The following is a 16842-nucleotide window of genomic DNA, read 5'->3' as shown; positions in this document are numbered from 1 at the left end:
ACTGCCACAAACCTGCCAAGGCAAGCGCTATGTGCTCACAATGGTGGAGGCCACCACCGGATGGTTGGAAACCTACCCTGTGCCCCATGCCACCGCCCGGAATACCATCCTGGGCCTGGAAAAACAAGTCCTGTGGCGACATGGCACTCCCGAAAGAATTGAGTCGGACAACGGGACTCATTTTCGCAACAGCCTCATAGACACCTGGGCCAAAGAACACGGTATTGCGTGGGTGTATCACATCCCCTACCATGCACCAGCCTCTGGAGAGATCGAACGTTACAATGGGCTGCTAAAAACCACTTTGAGGGCAATGGGGGGTGGGACTGTCAAAAATTGGGATACCCATTTAACAAAGGCCACCTGGTTGGTTAACACCAGAGGGTCCACCAACCGGGCTGGTCCTGCCCAGTCAAAACCTCAGCGCCCCGTAGAAGGGGATAAAGTCCCTGTAGTGCACACGCGGAACATGTTAGGGAAGACAGTCTGGGTTAGTCCTGCCTCGGGCAAAGGCAAGCCCGTCCGCCGGATTGCCTTTGCTCAAGGACCTGGGTGTACCTGGTGGGAAATGCAGAAGGATGGGGAAGTCCGATGTGTACCTCATGGGGATTTGATTTTAGGGAAGAATAGTCCATAAATAAATTGTATAAAGTTAATTGTTAAATAACCCTGTCACTGTCTGTTATCACTGTTACAATTGTTATATTTAGTACCAGTAGTAGCATAGTAAGAATCATCCAGATTAAAGAAGGATGGACTTTTCTGATGAACCCTAGCAGAGCACAGCGATGATGGAACTGGACCTGGTTTTCAACAACTGGCATCCAGCAACTTCATCAGGATCAACATCTCCTGCAGACTGTGGGCATGGGCCGCACCAGATACATCAACCATGAGCTCCGGATGCAGCAAGTGACCGTCCATCACCACACATCACCTCTCCTGCCACAGAAGACCATTACGACAGATGGAGCCTGAAGTCATGGATTAAATGAACTCAACGGACAGTTCAGAGTGATGATCCATAGACTAAGGGAATGATATCTGGAGACAGGAGAAGTGGCGGTGATCAACTGGACAATGGGGGACCTGGGCATGACGTAGATGGTATGGAATAAGGGGTGGATAATGTCCTGGGTTTGCCCAGGACAGGGTTAATTTTCACCGGACTCCAGGAAGGGGCACAGCCAGGGGGTGGGGGCTGACCCCACCTGGCCAAACAGAGCAGGGTATTCCATACCATGTGACGTCACGCTGGGTGCCGGTGGGGGGGGGGCGGCGCGGCGGGAACTCACTCGCGGCTCGGGAGCATGCGGCGCCGGTGTGGTCCGAGAGAGCGGGTCTGTTTTTGTCGTGTTTTCTCCTTATCTGTATCGTTGTTGTTCCTGTTTCCCTCTGTTTGCTGTTCTGTTAAACTGCCCTTATCCCGACCCACCATTTCTTCCTCTTTCTTTACATTCTCCTCCGCACGCCGGCGGGGGGAGGGGCAGCCGCGTGGCGCTTTTGTTGCCGGCGGCAGCCGAACCAGAACACGCCTCCAGCAGCACTGCCCCAAAAGGTAGAATGTCTTCAGATAGCTCGCACCCAGAGGGGCTAGCCTAGAAAGCTGTTGCTCAGCCTCATCTGCCCATGGCACTGCTCGCACAGGCGTACAGAGACTGGGGCTGCTTGCTTGCCTTGCCACCTCATATTTAACACGTAGACTACGAGGTTTTTTCGGGGCGCCTGCCGCAACGCTGACCTGAATATGCAAGCGTCTCAAGATATCTTATGCCACGAAGGGGCTATTCTGGAAAGCTTTTGCTCAGCCTCATCTGCTCATTGCACTGCTCACACAGGCACAGAGAGACTGGGGTTTCTTGCTTGCCTTGCCACCTCAAAATTCAAATGTAGCCTAGGGGTCCCTTCCGGTTTCCTGCAGCAGCCCTGCATCGAAGGTGTGAACGTCTTCAGATAGCTCGCACTTAGAAGGGTCTAGGCTGGAAAGCTGTTTCCCAGCCTCATCTGCGCATGGCACTGCTTGCACAGGCACACAGAGACTGGGGCTGCTTGCTAGCCTTGCCACCTCAAACTTCCAACGTAGCCTAGGTGTCCCTGCCGGGTGCCTCACGCAGCCCTGCAACGAAGGTGTGAACGTCTCCAGATATCTCTTACCAAGAAGGGGCTAGCCTGGAAAGCTGTTGGTCAGCCTCATCTGCCCATGGCACTGCTCGCACAGGGGCACAGAGACTGGGGCTGCTTGCTAGCCTTGCCACCTAAAACCTCCAACGTAACCTAGGAGGTCTTTGCCGGGGGCCCGCCGCAACCCTGACCCGAATATGCGAGCATCTCAAGATATCTTATGCCAAGAATGGGCTAGCCTCGAAAGCTGTTGCTCGGCCTCATCTGCCCATGGCACTGCTCACACAGGCGCAGAGAGAGTGGGGCTGCTTGCTTGCCTTGCCACCTCAAACTTCAAACGTAACCTAGGAGATCTTTGCCGGACGCCTGCCGCAGCCCTGACCCGAATATGCGAGCGTCTCAAGATATCTTATGCCTAGAAGGGGCTGCACAGGAAAGATTTTGTTCAGCCTCATCTGCCCATTGCACTGCTCACACAGGCGCACAGAGACTGGGGTTTCTTACTTGCCTTGCCACCTCAAACTTCCAACGTAGCCTAGGGTTCCCTGCCGGGTGCCTCAGGCAGCCCTGCAATGAAGGTGTGAACGTCTCCAGATAGCTCGCACACAGAACGGGCTAGCCTGGAAAGCTGTTGCTCAGCCTCATCTGCCCACGGCACTGCTCGCAGAGGCGCGCAGAGACTGGGGCTGCTTGCTTGCCTTGCTACCTCAAACTTCAAACATAACCAGGGAGTCCCTGCCGGTTGCGTCCAGCAGCCGTGACCCGAATAGGCGAACTTCTCCAGATAGCTTCCACCCAGAAGGGGCTAGCCTGGAAAGCTTTTGCTCAGCCTCGTCTGCTCTTTGCACTGCTCACACAGGCGCACAGAAACTGGGGTTTCTTGCTTGCCTTGCCACCTCAAAATTCAAATGTAGCCTAGGGGTCCCTGCCGGTTTCCTGCAGCAGCCCTGCACCAAAGGTGTGAACGTCTCCAGAAAACTCGCACTTAGAAGGGTCTAGGCTGGAAAGCTGTTGCTCAGCCTCATCTGCCCGTGGTACTGCCCGCACAGACGCACAGAGACTGGGGCTGCTTGCTTGCCTTGCCACCTTAATCTTCAGACGTAACCAAGGGGTCCCTGCCGTGTGCCTCCAGCAGACCTGCACCAAAAATGCGAACATCTCCAGATAGCTCGTACCCAGAAGGAGCTAGCCTGGAAAGCTGTTGCTCAGCCTCATCTGCCCATGGCACTGCTCGCACAGAGGCACACAGAGACTGGGGCTTCTTGCTTGCCTTGCTACCTCAAATTTGAAACGTAGCCTAGGGTGTCTTTCCCCGGCACCTCAAGCAACCCTTACCCAAATATGCGAAGGTCTCAGGATATCTCTTACCAAGTATTGGCTATCCCGGAAAGCTGTTGCTCAGCCTCATCTGCCCATGGCATTGTTCGCACAGACGCACAGAGACTGGGGCTGCTTGCTTGCCTTGCCACCTCAAACTTCAAACATAGCCCGGGACTCCGTGCTTTGGGCCTCTAGCAGCCCTGCACCAAAAATGCGAACATGTTGGAATATCTGTTGCCAAGAAGGGTTTAGGCTGGAAAGCTGTTGTTCAGCGTCATGTGCCCATGGCACTGCTCGCTCAGGCGCACAGAGAATGGGGCTGCTTGCTTGCCTTGCCACCTCAATTTTCAAATGTAGCCTAGGGGATCCTTTCTGGGGGCCTCCCGCAGCCCTCACCAAAATATGCGAACGTCTCAGCATATCTCTTACCAAGTATTGTCTAGCGTGTAAAGCTGTTGCTCAGCCTGATCTGCTCATGGCATTGCTCACACAGGCGCACAGAGACTAGTGCTGCTTGCTTGCCCTGCCACCTCAAAATTCGAACGTAGCCTAGGGGGTCCTTGCCAAGCTCCTTCTGCAGCCCGGACCCGAACACGCGAACGTCTCAGGATATTTCTTACCAAGAAGGGGCTAGGCAGGAAAACTGTTGCTCAGCCTCATCTGCCCATGGCACTGCTCGCACAGGCGCACAGAGAGACTGAGGCTTCTGCTTGCCTTGCATCCTCAAACTTCAAACAAATCCCGGGCGTCCCTGCTGGGTGCCTCCAGCACACATGCACCGAAAATGCAAAAGTCTCCAGATAGCTCGAACCAAGAAGGGGCTAGCCTGGGAAGCTTTTTCTCAGCCTCATCTGCCCATGGCACTGCTCGCACAGATGCACTGAGACTGGGTCTGCTTGCTTGCCTTGCCACCTCAAACTTCAAACGTAGCCTAGGGGGTCATTGCCAAGCTCCTTCTGCAGCCCTGACCCAAATATGCGAACGTCTCCAGATAGCTCGAACCCAGAATGGGCTAGCCTGGAAAACTGTTGCTCAGCCTCATCTGCCCATGGCACTGGTCACACAGGCGCACAGAGACACTGAGGCTTCTTCCCTGCCTTGCATCCTCAAACTTCCAACAAATCCCGGGCGTCCCTGCTGGGTGCCTCCAGTAGACGTGCACCGAAAATGCGAAAGTCTCCAGATAGCTTGCACCCAGAAGGGGCTAGCCTGGAAAGCTGTTGCTCAGCCTCATCTGCCCATGGCACTGCTCACACAGGTGCACAGAGACTGGGGCTGCTTGCTTGCCTTGCCAACTCAAACTTCAAACGTAGCCCGGCGATTTCTGCTGGGTTCCTCCAACAGACCTGCACTGAAAATGCGAAAGTCTCCAGATAGATCGCACCCAGAAGGGGCTAGCCTGGAAAGCTGTTGCTCAGCCTCATCTGCCCATGGCACTGCTCGCACAGATGCACTGAGACTGGGGCTGCTTGCTTGCCTTGCCACCTCAAACTTCAAACATAGCCCGGGACTCCGTGCTTTGGGCCTCTACCAGCACTGCACCGAAAATGCGAACGTCTCCAGATAGCTTGCACCCAGAAGGGGCTAGCCTGGGAAGCTGTTGCTCAGCGTCATCTGCCCATGGCATTGGTCGCACAGAAGCACAGAGACTGGGGCTGCTTGCTTGCCTTGCCACCTCAAACTTCAAACATAGCCCGGGACTCCGTGCTTTCTGCCTCTAGCAGCCCTGCACGGAAAATGCGAACGTGTTCGATATCTATTGCCAATAAGGGTTTAGTCTGGAAAGCAATTGTTCAGCCTCATCTGGTCATGGCACTGCTTTCACAAGTTCACAGAGATTGGGGCTGCTTGCTTGCCTTGCTACCTCAGACTTCAAACATAGCCCGGGTGTCCCTTCCGGGTGCCTCCAGCAGCCTTGCCCCAAATATGAGAACGTCTCCAGATAGCTCGCAACTAGAAGGGGCTAGCCTGGAATGCTGTTGCTCATCCTCTTCTGCCCATGGCACTGCTCGCACAGGCGCACAGAGACTGGGGCTGCTGGCTTGCCTTGCCACCTCAAACTTCAAATGTAGCCTAGGGGGTCTTTGCCAGGCGCTTGCCACACCGCTGTCCTAAATATGCGAGCCTTTCAAGATATCTCTTATTAAGAAGGGGCTAGCTGTGGGCCTCAGCAGGGCCCCCAGCGCGGTGCAATTGATAAGGAAGGATGTGTTGGAACTTGTGGGCCATAAACCCTGGGAAGAAGGGAGTTAGTGCCGAGCCATCCTGACCCTGAGAAGAATAGAGATAGTGCTGAGCCATCCTGAAGGAGGAAGCAGGGCCTTAGATAAGATAAGAAAAGAATGTCTCTGCATGGCCGTAGTTTAGATAAGCTTAGGAAAAGAATGTGTCTGTATTAGCAACTGTGTTAACCAATCCATAGGTGCCTAGTTTGAAACGTAACCAATCAGTTTAAAACACGCTACCTTCTGATCTGTATAAATGTATGTGTGTAAGAACAATAAAACGATCATCCCGCTTGTGTCAAGCGGTGTCCCGTCTCTCAGTCGCGGCAAATTGGTGACCCCGATGTGATTCGGAGAAAAACCACCTATCTGCGTGGCATGCTGTGAGTCCCACAGGACGTTGAATGAGCTGCTGAAAGGAAGCAGGAGCCGGCTTTAACAATCCCTCCGGAGCTGAGAGGTGAGCTGTGGGAAACATGGGAAGTCAGACGTCTTCCCCAGAGAGAGACGTATACGAGCTTATGAAAGCTCTCCTTAAAAGACATGGAAAGAATATTTCTGGGCACGATCTCAAACTGATACTTAAATGGGTACAGGTGAAGATGCCCACTGTAACTGCATCTACTATCTTTACGCGGGAACTTTGGGACGATGTGGGGGTGAAACTATGGGACGCGGCAACGACAGGGAATGCCGAAGCCCAGCGTATGCTCCCCTGGTGGAGGAGTGTTTTTGAGACTTTAAAAGCGCAAGAGAAAAATCATAAAGACAAAGCAGGGGAGGAGGATAACTCTCCCACGGTGCCTCCGGTGCTGCCGGAGAACAAACCTTTAAGAGTGTGTGCTGCAGGATACCCCCCAGGGGGGGGATCCTTTTGACCCGGGTCCGGTGGATCCTGAAAAAGAACCGGATCTCTACCCCCCTAACCCGCGCGATGTGTGGGCTAATATAAAACGCCAAGCCTTGAAGGAGGGGGAGTTAGAAATCGCTAAAACAATTGTAGCCCCCGTGATCTATCAGGGTCGGGGGGCTCAGTGGGAGGCTTTATCTTTCTCGGTAATTAAGGAACTGCGTCGTACTGTTACTGAGCATGGGCTTTCGTCTCCGTATTTTGCAAGTTTGTTGTCTTCTGTTTTCGACACTTATGTTATGACTCCGCATGATTTAAAATCTTTAGCGCAACTGTTACTGACTCCGACACAGTACTCCCTGTGGGAGTCACACTGGAGGGGGGGACTCCAGGCACTTCTCACGACTTACGTGGGTCACGGCAATGCAGCTATAGCTGCGCTGACTATAGAACACCTTACTGGCACGGGTCAATATTCTGATCCGGTGGCTCAAGCCCGGGATATCCCACGGGAAGCTCTTGAGGCGACTCGTGAAGAAGCTAAAAAAGCCCTTTTTAAGGTCCCTGACTCACAAAAACCGCAAAAAACCTTCACTACGATTACCCAGGACCCCCGGGAACCTTATATGCAGTTTATTGACAGGCTGAAGCAAGCTCTGGAGCGTCAGATAGACAATACGGAAGCGCGGGAGATTTTGTTGTTAAAATTGGCTGTAGAAAATGCTAATGTGGATTGTAAAAAGTTACTGAAATCTCTCCCAAAACCAAACCCCACACTGGTGGAGATGGTAGAGGCTTTTAATAGAATTGGCACTATGGATCATGAATTTGAAGCCATGGCTGCTGCTTTCGCGGCCATGCACAGCTCTGGGGGGCCCGGGAATTGTTATGGTTGCGGCAAACCAGGTCATTTGAAAAAGTACTGTTTGGCTACCAATGCTGGTACCAGGCCCCAGGCCCCTGGGGTCTGCCCTAGATGCCGAAAAGGACGTCATTATGCTAATCAATGTCGGTCTAAGTATGATTTCCAGGGTCAACCGATACAGGGAAACCGATCGCGGAGCGCGGGGCAGCGACGCACGCAGACACAAGTACCACAGCCGACGTTTCAACCCCTACGGAGGGAACCAGCAGTGTCTCAAGTCTCCACCCAACAGCAGCTGGTAGCGCCGGATTGGACCTGGCAACCTCTCACACAGTAACGTTGCTCGATTCCTCGGTTCACTTATTGTTAACAAATGTTTCGGGGCCCCTACCCCCAAAAACTCAAGCGCTTTTGTTAGGAAGATCATCTACCACCTTGTCAGGACTTTTTGTACTACCAGGGGTCATTGATTCTGACAGTAATGATGAAATTAAAATCATGGCATGGACCCCGTTTCCTCCCTGCACCGTGCCAGAAGGCAGCCGTATAGCACAATTGATATTGATTCCCACAGTGACGGACTCCCCAGTTCCTAACCAGCCTCAACAAAGGCAGGGAGGGTTTGGATCTACGGGGGACCCACAAATTTTATGGGTACAGTCTATTTCTCAGAAACGACTTGTGTACCAATGTACCCTTATTCGTGGGGGGCAGCAAGTAATATTAAATGGGATTATTGATACTGGAGCTGATGTCACAGTAGTATCCCAGGCCAAGTGGCCTCCACAATAGCCTCTGGCTAACGTTTCCCAGACATTAGCTGGAATTGGGGGAACTGGTAAAAGCCACCAAAGCGTAGAATTAATCCAAATCCAAGGTCCGGAAGGGCATACAGCTTCTGTTAAGCCTTTTGTGTTACCTGTTCCTATGGTCCTGTGGGGGCGCGACGTACTGTCTCAGTGGGGAATGTCCATTCGGACCCATTTTTAGATGGGGCCATTGAAGTGCGCGACACCCTGAAATTAACTTGGAAAACCGAAGACCCTATTTGGGTAGATCAATGGCCCCTCCCTCTGGAAAAGCTTCGCGCCCTCCAGGAATTAGTCACGGAGCAGTTGACAAAAGGGCACATCATGCCCTCCACTAGCCCTTGGAATTCACCTGTCTTTGTCATCAAGAAACAAACTGGCAAGTGGCGCTTACTCCATGACCTTAGAAAAATTAATGACGCTATGGAAGATATGGGAGCCCTTCAACCAGGACTCCCGTCCCCTACTATGATCCCTCGAGATTGGCACTTGACTGTTATTGACCTCAAAGACTGCTTTTTTAATATCCCACTGCATCCAGACGATACTCCTAAATTTGCCTTTTCAGTTCCAAGCGTCAACATGCAAGCCCCGTTGTAAAGATACCAGTGGGCTGTGCTGCCACAGGGAATGAAGAATAGTCCTACGATTTGTCAGTGGTACGTAGCTAAAGTACTCACCCCTGTTAGAACTACAATGCCTAGTGTCTTGTTGTATCACTATATGGATGACATCCTGGTGGCTGCACAACTCCATGAGGTCATGGAGGAAGCTGTAGCCCTTGTCATGGCTGCCGTTAACTCGGCAGGCCTCTGTATTGCGCCGGAAAAGGTTCAAAAAATATCTCCATGGAAATACTTAGGTTGGCGCATCAGGGCCCAGACTATAATTCCACAACCTCTGCAGATACAGACAGACATACAAAATTTACATGATGCACAAAAATTATTGGGAACAATCAATTGGGTTCGACCACTGTTGGGGATATCTAATGCAGATTTAAGTCCTTTATTTAGACTGCTAAAAGGGGACACTGACTTACGCTCCCCCCGCAGTCTTGACCCTGAAGCCACTACCTCCCTGCAAAAGGTTGCTACAGCAATTAGTCTCCAACAAGCACATCGATGGGCTCCCGAGCTACCATTTCTTCTGATTATTTTAACCCCGCTCGACAACCTCATGCGCTAATATTTCAGTGGGATTCTCAGAAATCAGACCCACTGCTGATTATTGAATGGATTTTCTTCCCCAATCAGTCCACAAAGACTATTTCAACACATCCTTCCTTATCAATTGCACCGCGCTGGGGGCCCTGCTGAGGCCCACAGCTAGCCTTGAAAGGTGTCGCTCAGACTCATCTGCTCATGGCACTGCTCGCACAGATGCACAGAGACTGGGGCTGCTTGCTTGCCTTGCCACCTTAAACTTCAAACATAGCCCGGGTGTCCCAACCGGTTGCCTCCAGCAGCCCTGCCCCGAATATGAGAACGTCTCCAGATAGCTAGCAACCAGAAGGTGCTAGTATTGAAAGGTGTTGCTCAGCTTCATCTGCCCATGGCACTGCTCGCACAGGCGCACACAGACAGGGGCTGCTTGCTTGCCTTGCCACCTCAAACTTCAAACGTAGCCCGGGGCTCCCTGCTGGGTCCCTCCAGCACCCCTGCACGGAGAATTCAAACGTCTCAGGATATCTCGTACCAAGAAGGGTTTAGCCTGGAAAGCTGTTGCTCAGACTCATCTGCCCATGGAACTGCTCGCACAGACGCACAGAGACTGGGGCTGCTTGCTTGCCTTGCGACCTCAAAATTTAAACGTAGCCCAAGGCTCCCTGCCGGGTGCCTCCAACAGCCCTGCAACGAATATGCGAATGTCTCCAGATAGCTTGCACCCAGAATGGGCTAGCCTGGAAAGCTGTTGCTCAGCCTCATTTGCCCATGGCACTGCTCACACAGGTGCACAGAGACTGGGGCTGCTTGCTTGCCTTGACACCTCAAACTTCAAACGTAGCCTAGGGGGTCGTTGCCGGGTCCCTCCCACAACCCTGACCTTAAAATGCGAGCGTCTCAGTATATCTCTTACCAAGTAAGGGCTAGCATGGAAAGCTGTTGCTCAGCCTCATCTGCCCATGGCACTGCTCACACAGGCGCCCAGAGTCTGGGGCTGCTTGCTTGCCTTGCCACCTCAAACTGCAAATGTAGCCTAGGGGTCCTTGCCAGGCCCCTCCCAAAGCCCTGATCTTAATATGTGAACGTCTCAGGATATCTCTTACCAAGAAGGGGCTAGCCTGGAAAGCTGTTGCTCGGCCTCATCTGTCCATGGCACTGCTTGCACAGACACACAGTGACTGGGGCTGCTTGATTGCCTTGCACCTCAATCTTCAAACGTACCCAGGGCTCCCTGCTGAGTCCCTCCAGCACCCCTGCACAGAGAATGCGAACGTCTCAGGATATCTCGTACCAAGAAGGTTTTAGCTTGGAAAGCTGTTGCTCAGCCTCATCTGGCCATGGCACTGCTCGCACAGGCATACAGAGACTGGGGCTGCTTCCTTGCCTTGACACCTCAGTCTTCAAACATAGCCTGGGTATCGCAGCCGGGTGCCTCCAGCAGCCCTGCAACGAATATGCGAATGTCTCCAGATAGCTTGCACCCAGAAGGGGCTAGCCTGGAAAGCTGTTGCTCAGCCTCATCTGCCCATGGCACTTCTCACACAGGCGCACAGAGACTGGGGCTGCTTGCTTGCCTTGCCACCTCAATTTTCAAACATAGGTCAGGGATCCCTGCTGGCAGCTTCCTGCAGCCCTTCACCGAAAATGCGAACATCTCTAGATATCTCTTACGAAGATGGGGTAGGTTGTAAAGCCTTTGCTCAGCCTCATCTGCCCATGGCACTGCTCTCACAGGTGGTCAGAGAATGGGGCTGCTTGCTTGCCTTGCCACCTCAGTCTTCAAACATAGCCCGGGTATCCCAGCCGGGTGCCTCCAGCAGCCCTGCAACGAATATGCGAATGTCTCCAGATAGCTTGCACCCAGAAGGGGCTAGCCTGGAAAGCTGTTGCTCAGCCTCATCTGCCCATGGCACTGCTCACACAGGCGCACAGAGACTGAGGCTGCTTGCTTGCCTTGACACCTTGATCTTAAAACATATGTCGGGGATCCCTGCTGGCAGCCTCCAGCAGCCCTTCACCGAACATGCGAACATCTCTAGATATCTCTTACCAAGAAGGGGCTAGCATGGAAAGCTGTTGCTCAGCCTCATCTGCTCATGGCACTGCTTGCACAGGTGCTCAGAGACTGGGGCTGCTTGCTTGCCTTGCCATCTCAATCTTCAAACGTAACCAAAGGGTCCCTGACCGGTGCCTCCATCAGCCCTGCAACGAATATGCGAACGTCTCCAGATAGCTCGCAACCAAACAGGCTATCCTAGAAAGCTGTTGCTCAGCCTCATCTGCCCATGGCACTGTTCGCACAGGCACACAGAGACTGGGGCTGCTTGCTTGCCTTGCTACCTCAAACTTCAAACATAGACTAGGAGGTCACTGACGTGTCCCTCCAGCAGCCATGCAACGAATATGCGAATGTGTGCAGATAGCTTGCACCCAGAAGGGGCAAGCCTGGAAAGCTGTTGCTCAGCCTCATCTGCCCATGGCACTGCTCACACAGGCGCCCAGAGACTGGGGCTGCTTGCTTGCCTTGACACCTCAAACTTCAAATGTAGCCAAAGGGGTCTTTGCCGTGCCCCTCCCGCAGCCCTGACCTTAATATGCGAACGTCTGAGGATATCTTTTACCAAGAAGGGGCTAGCCTGGAAAGCTGTTGCTCAGCCTCATCTGCCCATGGCACTGCTCACACAGATGCACAGAGACTGGGGATGCTTGCTTGACTTGCCACCTGAAACTTCAAACGTAGCCTAGGGGGTCTTTGCCGGGTGCCTCCCACAGCCCTGACCTTAATGTGTGTGCTTCTCACTATATCTGTTACCAAAAAGGGGCTAGCCTTGAAAGGTGTTGCTCAGCCTTGTCTGCCCTTGGTACTGCTCGCACAGGCGCACACAGACTGAGGCTGCTTGCTTGCCTTGCCACCTCAAACTGCAAACGTAACCAGGGGGTCCCTGACGGTTGCCTCCAGCAGCCATGACCCGAATAGGCGAACTTCTCCAGATAGCTTCCACCCAGAAGGGGCTAACCTGGAAAGCTGTTGCTCAGCCTCATCTGCCCATGGCACTGCTCGCACAGGCGTCCAGAGTCTGGGGCTGCTTCCTTGCCTTGCCACCTCAAACTTCGAACACATCTCAGGGCTCCCTGCCCGGTCCCTTCAGCAGCCCTCCATCGAAAATGCGAGCGCCTCGGGTAATCTATTACCAAGAAGGGGTTAGCCTGGAAAGCTGTTGCTCAGCCTCATCTGCTCATGGCACTGCTCGCACAGGTGCGCAGACACTGGGGCTTCTTGCTTGTCTTGCCACCTCAATCTTCAAACGTAGCTTGGGGATCCCTGCCGGCTGCCTCCAGGAGACCTGCACCAAAAATGCGAACATCTCCAGATAGCTTCCACCCAGAAGGGGCTAGCCTGGAACACTGTTGCTCAGCCTCATCTGCTCATGGCACTGCTCGCACAGAGGCACAGAGACTGGGGCTGCTTGCTTGCCTTGTCACCTCAAACTTCAAACGTAACCAGGGAGTCCCTGGTGGTTGCCTCCAGCAGCCGTGACCCGAATAGGCGAACTTCTTCAGAGAGCTTTCACCCTGAAGGGGCTAGCCTGGAAAGCTGTTGCTCGGCCTCATCTGCCCATGGCACTGCTCGCACAGGTGCCCAGAGACTGGGGCTGCTTGCTTGCCTTGCCACCTCAAAAATCAAAAAAATCCCAGGCGTCCCTGCCGGGTGCCTCCAGCAGACCTGCACTGAAGATGCGAACGAATCAGGATATCTCTTACCAAGGAGGGGCTAGCCTGGAAAGCTGTTGCTCAGCCTCATCTGCACATGTCACTGGTCGCACAGGCACACACAGACTGGGGCTGCTTGCGTGCCTTGCACCTGAAACTTCAAACATAGCGCGGGTGTCCCTTTTGGGTGCCTCCAGCAGCCCTGCCCCAAATATGAGAACGTCAACAGACAGCTCGCAACCAGAAGGGGCTAGCCTGGAAAGCTGTTGCTCAGCCTCATCTGCTCAAGGAACTGCTCGCACAGGTGCACAGAGACTGGGGCTGCTTGCTTCCCTTGCCACCTCAAAATTCAAACGTAGCCTAGGGGGTCTTTGCCGGGTGCCCGCCGCACCCTTGTCAAGAATTTGCGAGCGTCTCAAGATATCTCTTACCAAAAAGGGGCTAGCATGCAAAGCTGTTGCTCAGCCTCGTCTACCCATGGCACTGTTCGCACAAGCGCAGAGAGACAGGGACTGCTTGCTTGCCTTACCACCTCAATTTTCAAATGTAGCCCAGGGATCCCTGCCGTGTGCCTCCAGCAGACCTGCACTGAAGATGCGAACATCTCCAGACAGATCGCTACCAGAAGGGACTAGCGTTGAAAAGTGTTGCTCAGCCTCACCTGCCCATGGCACTGCTCGCACAGGCGCACAGAGAGACTGGGTCTGCTTGCTTGCCTTGCCACCTCAAACTTCAAATGTATGCTAGGGGGTCCTTGGCGAGGGCCTTCCGCAGCCCTGACCCGAATATGCGAACGTCTCAGGATATCATTTAGCAAGTATAGACCAGCCTGGAAAGCTGTTGCTCAGCCTCATCTGCCTATGGCACTGGTCGCACAGGCGCACAGAGACTGGGGCTGCTTGCTTGCCTTGCCACCTCAGTTTTCCAACGTAGCCCAAAAATCCCTGCCGAGTGCCTCTAGCGGACCTGCACTGAAGATGCGAACATCTCCAGATGGATCGCACCCATAAGGGACTAGCCTTGAAAACTGTTTCTCAGCATTATCTGCCCATGGCACTGTTCGCACATGCGCCCAGAGACTGGGGCTGCTTCCTTGCCTTGCCACCTCAAACCTGAAATTTAGCCTGGGGGTCTTTGCCGGGCACCCGCTGCACTCCTGTCCCAAATATGCGAAAGACTCTGGATAGCTCGCACCCAGAAAGGGCTAGCCTGGAAAGCTTTTGCTCAGCCTCATCTGCCCATGGCACTGCTCGCACAGGCGCTCAAGCACTGAGGCTTCTTGCTTGCCTTGCCACCTCAATTTTCAAACGTAGCCCGGGGATCCCTGCTGAGTGCCTTCAGCAGCCCTGCACTGAAGATGCGAAAGTCTCAGGATATCTCTTACCAATTATTGGCTAGCCTGGAAAGCTGTTGCTCAGCCTCATCTGCCCATGGCACTGCTCGCACAGGCACACAGACACTGGGGCTGCTTGCTTGCCTTGCCACCTCGATCTTCAAACATAGCCCAGGGGTCCCTGCCGGGTGCCTCCTCCAGTCCTGCACCGAAAATGCGAACGTCTCCACAAAGCTCGCACCCAGAAGGGGCTAGCCTGGAAAACTGTTGCTCAGCCTCATCTGCCCATGGCACTGCTCGCACAGGCGCACAGAGACTGGGGCTGCTTGCTTGCCTTGCCACCTCAAACTTCAAACGTAGCCCGGGACTCTGTGCTTCGTGCCTCCAGCAGCCGTGCTCCCAAAATGCGATCTTCTCCAGATAGACTACACCCAGCAGGGTGTAGCACAGAAAGCTGCTTCGCAGCCTCACCTGCCCATGGCACTGCTCGCACAGGCGCACAGAGACTGGGGCTGCTTGCTTGTGGAGTCCTGCCTGGACGAGAGGGGACATAGCTTGGTGCATTGAGCAACCCAGGTTCCGATCCGGAAGGGAACCTTGGGAGCGGCTGACACGGAACCCTGCTGGGAAGGCAGAGCGACGAGCTCGGGACACTGGAGCAGGGGGAACGTCACCGTTTCCTGCCACACTGTCACTTCCTTCCTGCCACGCTCTTGTTTCCGGCCACAGCACTGTTTTGACATCGAGATGCAGCTCTGCACCAATCACAAAGAGTTGCAGTAGTTTTGCCTATATGTGGATTGGAGGTTTGACTAATCAGATGCTGTAATTACTTTGCTATATAAACCTTGTTTTTGCTGACTAATAAAGGTGAACGATCATACTCATATTGGGGTCACAACGTCACAACGTTTCCGTAACCCACGCCAACAGGGCTGCTTGCTTACCTTTCACCTTAAACTTCAAACCTATCTGGGGGTCACTGCCGGGTGCCTCCATGAGCCCTGCACAGAAGGTGCGAACGTCTACGCATAGCTCGAACCAAGAAGGTGCTAGCCTGGAAAGCTGTTGCTCAGCCTCATCTGCCCATGGTACTGCTCGCACAGGCGCACACAGACTGAGGCTGTTTGATTGCCTTCCTACCTCAAACTTCAAACATTGCATAGGGGGTCTTTGCCGGGCGCCCGCCGCACCCTTGTCCCGAATATACGAGCGTCTCAGGATATCTCTTACCAAGAAGAGGCTAGCCTGGAATGCTGTTGCTCAGCCTCATCTGCCCATGGCACTGCTCGCAAAGGAACACAAAGACTGAGGCTGCTTGCTTGCCTTTCCACCTCAATCTTCAAATGTAGCCCGGGCATCCCTGCCTGGTGCATCCAGCAGACCTGCACTGAAGATCGGAACATCTCCAGATACACCGCACTCAGAAGGGACTAGCCTTGAAAACTGTTGCTCAGCCTCATCTGCCCATGGTACTGCTCGCACAGGCGCACACAGACTGAGGCTGTTTGATTGCCTTCCTACCTCAAACTTCAAACATTGCATAGGGGGTCTTTGCCGGGCGCCCGCCGCACCCTTGTCCCGAATATACGAGCGTCTCAGGATATCTCTTACCAAGAAGGGGCTAGCCTGGAATGCTGTTGCTCAGCCTCATCTGCCCATGGCACTGCTCGCAAAGGAACACAAAGACTGAGGCTGCTTGCTTGCCTTGCCACCTCAATCTTCAAATGTAGCCCGGGCATCCCTGCCTGGTGCATCCAGCAGACCTGCACTGAAGATCGGAACATCTCCAGATACACCGCACTCAGAAGGGACTAGCCTTGAAAACTGTTTCTCAGCCTCATCTGCCCATGGCACTGCTCACACAGAAGCACAGAGACTGGGGCTGCTTGCTTGCCTTGCCACCTCAAACTTCAAACAAATCCCGGGCGTCCCTGCCGGGTGTCTCCAGCAACCCTGCACGGAAAATGCGAAAGTCTCCAGATAGCTCGCACCCAGAAGGGGCTTGCCTGCAAAAGTGTTGCTCAGCCTCATCTGCCCACGACACTGGTCGCACAGGCGCACAGAGACTGGAGTTCCTTCTTGCCTTGCCAACTCAGACTTGGAACATAGCCCTCGTGTCCCTTCCGGGTGCCTCTAGCCGCCCTGCACCGAAGGTGCAAACGTCTCCATATAGCTCGAACTTAGAAGGGGCTAGGCTGGAAAGCTGTTGCTCAGCCTCAACTGGTCATGGCACTGCTTGCACAGATGCACAGAGACTGGGGCTGCTTGCTTGCCTTGCCACCTCAAACTACAAACATAGACCGGTGCTCCCTGCCGGGTCCCTCCAGCAGCCCTGCACCGAAAATGCCAATGTCTCAGGATATCTATTACCAAGAAGCGCCTAGCCTGCTAAGCTGTTCTTCAGCCTCATCTGCTTATGGCATTGCTTCTATAGGTGCA

The sequence above is a fragment of the Opisthocomus hoazin genome, chromosome W, assembly GCF_030867145.1.
Source record: "Opisthocomus hoazin isolate bOpiHoa1 chromosome W, bOpiHoa1.hap1, whole genome shotgun sequence".
NCBI lineage: Eukaryota > Metazoa > Chordata > Aves > Opisthocomiformes > Opisthocomidae > Opisthocomus > Opisthocomus hoazin.
Note: the sequence above shows the minus strand (reverse complement) of the source record.